The sequence below is a fragment of the Podarcis vaucheri genome (assembly GCF_965113315.1).
Source record: "Podarcis vaucheri genome assembly, chromosome: 6".
Classification (NCBI taxonomy): domain Eukaryota; kingdom Metazoa; phylum Chordata; class Lepidosauria; order Squamata; family Lacertidae; genus Podarcis; species Podarcis vaucheri.
In genome coordinates, this window is record NC_138764.1 from 46,626,395 (window position 1) to 46,631,908 (window position 5,514).

Genomic DNA, 5,514 nt, shown 5'->3' on the forward strand with positions numbered 1-5,514 from the left:
GTTGTGTCTCTCCACTTGATGGGCATGTAACCCTCATCTGCCCTAAACCTCATCCAGCTGCACAACCACAAATGCCTCCCAGACCTAACGAGCCCCATGATCTCCACCTGGTCAGCTAGTGAGCTGGGCTGTGTTCCCTTGCCTGCCTCAGTTTCCTGGAGTGCACTTCCTGCTGTTCCTGGTGCCTTAGAGCTTGCTGTGTCTGCAGAGACTCCTGTGAACTGTCAGCTGCCCCTTTCCTGTCCTCTGATGTTCTGTGAGGACCTAAGTCCCCAACCTCCCTCTCCCCATCTTCAGCTTGCCCTGGTGTGTACCAGTCATGGCTACACCCCTTGCTGGGATCCTCTTCCCCTTCCTTGGTGTTCTGCTGATTCATGACACTGAGCAATAATTCAGATTTGTTTGTGGTGAGCTTATATGACAATAAGCATTCAGCCTGATATCATCTGGATTTGTTTGACCATCAACTGATCATTATCCTATACCAGGCATCCCCAAAATGCAGCCCTCTAGATGTTTTGGCCTACAACTCCCATGATCCCTAGCTAACAGGACCAGTGGTCAGGGATGATGGGAACTGTAGTCCAAAACATCTGGGGATGCCTGTCCTATACTTTTTAATGCATTTCATCACTTTGCTAACCATAAAATGTCTGGGAGGGGTTCAAGTGGATTTTTTGCACCACTTCACTAAATTTTCAGTTGAATGTTTCAGTCTTGAGGTGACCTGATGGCTTCGCTAATCTATGGAACTGCGGGGACTGTTTGTGAATGGACTCAGACATTCCATCAAGTACTTTTTTTTACACATACACAGTTCTCAAAAGGTCCTCATGGAGGAGCCATGATAATCTTTAGAAGGGTCAACAAAGATATGGACACACATGTTATTTGGATGACAACTGGATTCAGGGCACACTAGGCTCTGCAGTTCTCTATAGTTCTCAGCCCTGCCATCTGCTTAAATATGAGGGTAGTTCATCCCTGGCCATATGCTGTAATAATAAGGGTGCCTATCTTCACACATTAGTAATAATCAGCCTTCACACATTTGGGATTAGAGGGGAAAGGTTGCAGATCACATGCCAGCCTAGAATCAGACCTTTTTTTGATATACATATCACTTTTGACCATTAATCTCACTCAGTAGCACAACAAATTGGGGTTTAAACTCTTTATGTTGCCTCTGTGCAAAGCCTGAAATAATTGTTTTAGGATTCTGTATGCTAGGATGGGCTGGTGGCACTAGGCACCGGCAGAGGCCTCATGGCCAACCCTCGACGTGCATTGTTGTTGCTGTTCTTTAATTTAATTTAAAATATTTATAATCCTGCATTTCTATCCCCTCGTGGTCCTTTGCAACTCTATGGTTCCATGATTCTATCTCAGGCAGAGGCAGCTGAAGCAGCTACTCCTCACCATCCTCACTGACTTGGCCTTTGGGGCAGGCAGAGGAGAAAGCAGGAAAGTAGGGATAATGGCAGGAAGCTACCATCTACCCTGTCCACCTGCCATTTCCCTCTGGGCAGGGATGAAGGTTGGGTCTCCATCATGCTGCTACCAGTTTGCTTGCCTCCCCCTTGCCTGGTTGAGTGAGTGCATGGAAAGAAAAGCAGCTGCCACCACCAAAAGCAGCAACACTGAGGGATGGGGGCAATGAGGACATATTGCCAAAGTTCCCAAAAACCTCATTTTGTCATTGCCCAGCAAGCAACAACTGCTCTGCAAAGGTTTCTAGGCAACAGTGAGAAACAACAGCACAGTGCTAGGGCAGATTTAACTAATTTGGGCCTAAGTCAAGCCACACTAAAGCCATGTTTTTATTCAGTCAGCCATCTTGATTCAAAATGGCATCTAACTATAACTAAACATAGACAAAAATCTGCTCCAGGGGCCACCGTGTAAAATTTGGTTATTATATTTATGATTTGGTTATGATTCTAGGTGTCCAAATGCACAGAGAACAGACAAACTACTTTCCAAAACATATACAATATGAAAATTGTGGTGGTGGTTGAGCTCATCCTGACTCACGTCAAACTGGCTCAAATAAGATAGGAAGCTTTCTCTGAAATGGCGGGGGGGGGGGGACAGACCTTCCATGTGTCGTATTTTCCAGGGACAGTCTCGGATTTATAGAAGTCTTCCCAGTTTCTAATTTGATCCTGGAATGTCCCATTTTCCCATAGGACATCCCTATTTTCATCAGAGAAATGTTGGAGGGCATGGAATTATCCAATCCCCGAGCCATCTGAAGGCAGCTCTGTACAGGGCTGGTTTTTAATGCTTTATTATGTTTTTATATGTGTTGGAAACTGCCCAGAGTGGCTGAGGCAACCCAGTCAGATGGGCAGGGTATAAATAGTGAAATTATTATTATGGAATAGGACGTCTGTATTTTCATAGGATAAATGTTGGAGCTTATGGGGATCATAGTGCTTGCCTTGTATTTCAGGTGATTCCTAAGTACAGTTATTTATTTTCAAGCCCAGAAATAGAAGTTGTGTTGCTATCAATAGCCATAAGCCTGCATCTTAAGGCCTTTGTCCTTTAAAAAATATGTCAAATTTAGCACTTGAAATGGTTCTCAAGATTTGGATCGCAAGCTGCTGTGGATGGGGGGGGGAGTGTAGGGGTAATACATGCCGCGTCTCTGTGCCAAATCAATTGAATATTCCACTCCACATTGCGAATATTCAGAATTCATGCTGTTTAAATAGGCCAAACATCTGCTCCGGCTCTTTAGAGTTCCTCAGCAGCAGTCACACTCTTGTACGTCACCATCACCAGGGTTTGGAATAAACATGGTGCCAAAAACACCCCTTCCAAAATCTGCGAAAAATCCAGTTGCATTTCAGACTCCCATTCAGGCGTCCACAGATGCTGGCGTTATCATAACATCCTCTCCCTCCCTTTTTTGCAATTCAGAGGTAGCTTTAAAACATGCTGTTCCCAAAAGCCGCACTTTCTGCTCCCCCTTTTTCCCCAGTGCATATTATTCATTAGGAGCCTAATGTGAGTTTCAGACTGCACCGTGCGTCTTTGACAGAAGGGCATATGTGCCTGGCCATGTGCTTGAGACAGATAAGTACATAAACAGCATATTGGCACCAGACAGACATCTGTGCCTGGGGGCGGGGGTGGGAAATGCTTGTGATATGTACATGAATGACATTTTAGCTTTAATTAAATCCACGTAACACTGAAATGAAGGCTTGATTCCCCCCCCCTTACATGTAAATATCAGGAAGAAGGGGTTGGTTTTTGTTTTGGGGTTTTGCAATATTTTCATGCCTCTGTCACAATATAACCTTAGGCCTTGCAATAAAGTACTAATTAAGTGCCTGCCATGACATGTCATGTAGGGACTGTACTGTCAAGTATATTGCAAGGACAGTTGGGTGCTAACAGGTGGGATCCGTGTTAGAAGGCACAGGCTAGAATGCACAGTTTTAAGGGATGTAATGGGATCCAGCACCCTCCTGGAGCTAGTCCTGTCGCAATTAAAATGCGCTTTGTACTTTTAAACTTAGTTTTAGTAAGTTGGCAAGCCTGAAAAGCAGAAGCACTATGACCAGCTTGTACATTTGGCAACCTAGCAAAATAATAATAATTGTGGTTCAAGGACCCGTTCCCCGCGTAGTGGAATGAAAACACGACACGTGATATAAGGTTAATGGGCAAGAAAAGGCCACAACTTTATTGATTACAGCAAGTGAAAAGGTATTGGCTTAGGCATTGGATTATGTCAGCTGACTCCTCCCCCTCAGAGAGGGGTGAGTCTTAAACAGGGGGGTTTATTCACCAGTAGGTGGAGCCTGTTGATGCTAATCCAACTATAAGCTCTCCCCTGATGTCACTGAGGGTCGTGCCATGGCCTCCCGCCAAGCAGGCATCGGACAGAATACACGACCGCCAGATTCCTTTAATGGAATACCCAAAAATTGAAGGCATAGGCGATGGCCACGCCTAGCCCTTCGACATACCACAACACATTATTCCAATGCCTAACCTACCCACCAATACCACGAAAGTTGTGGCGATTGCTACGAGGTAGGCGAAAAAACCAAAAGGCCTAATGCCAAATGGAAAAATTCCTACCAGGCCCCCCGGACAACCAGGGCGACCAACCTAAGGTCCATAGCAAGGCCAAAAGAAAACTGAGACCCTGAGCTCTAAGGGAGTGGAGGGTGGGTGACTCACGACGGGACGCTGAAAAGTGAGGCTGGAAGGCTGGTGCTGCAGCAATTTGGGCTGCTAAACATGCCCCCTCGCAGGCACCTGGTTGGGTGCCTGCCCATGGGCGTAGGCCAGCCAGGTGAGTGGGAGGCAGGGGGCTAACACCCCCTGCTTGAGGCGGAGTCCGGCTCCCAACCACAACCACTCCCCTCTCTTGCAGGAAGAGAGACTTTCTTAGACATTTATGCATATATTTATATACAAAGCTTTTAAAGCATGTATCAAATCCCTTTATTCTGTTCTATCCTTTAATTATTAGTAAAGCTGTGTTTGTAAACTGGTTAGAAGTTTAACTTTAAGCAGTTTTGCAATCTTAGTTACTTCCCGAGAAAAAAGAAGAAGCTTTAGTAGTTGCTTGCTAACCACATTCCAGATGTATGAGTGAAGTTGGTGTATGTAAGGGAGAAAGTCCTTGGAGCTGGGTGGGTATGTACGCTATTCTCTTACTGTATGAATTAAGGATTAGTCTGTTCAGGATAATTCCTTTACTGCAACTTATACAGTGGTACCTGTGGTTGTGAACAGGATCCATTCCGGAGGCCTGTTCACAACATGAAAAGAGCGCAACCCGCAGCGGAATGTCTGCGCACGTGCGAGTTGCAATTCGGAGCTTCTGCGCATGCGTGAGTGGCGAAACCTGGAAGTAACCCTTTCCAGTACTTCCGGGTCACTGCGAGACGTAACCTGAAAGAACGTAACATGAAGCAAACGTAACATGAAGTATGACTGTATTCCGCATTTCCAGGGCTATTCTTCATCCTTGCTGTGACACTTGGTTAGCAAATAGATGTTTCAACCTTCATTTTTGGTTTGGTTGTTTGTCCTGGTGTCCCCGCATTCACCTTTTGCAAAGAAAATATCTATGTCTCAGACTTGATCAAGTTGGCATACATTACACAATTGTTGTTTGAAGTTCACAGTCAAGTTCTATCCCAAACTGGGTTTGCATACTCTTCAACTGTCCTGATTTTCCCAGGACAGTCCCAGAATTACAGAAGCCACCCCAGCTTCTGATTTGATCACGGAATGTCCTGTTTCCCCCCTCCAAGCAGCACCACTGCTCAGCTCGGAGGAGAATTTTCCCAAACTACCAGAATCTCTGGTAACTTAACACAATCCTTTAACTTAGGGCTCAGCTACCCTCGTTATACAGTGGTGCCTTGCAAGACGAAAAGAATCCGTTCTGTGATTCTCTTCGTCTAGCGGTTTTTTCGTCTTGCGAAGCAAGCCCATTGATGGATTAGCGGATTAGCGCTATTAGCGGCTTTTAGCGGC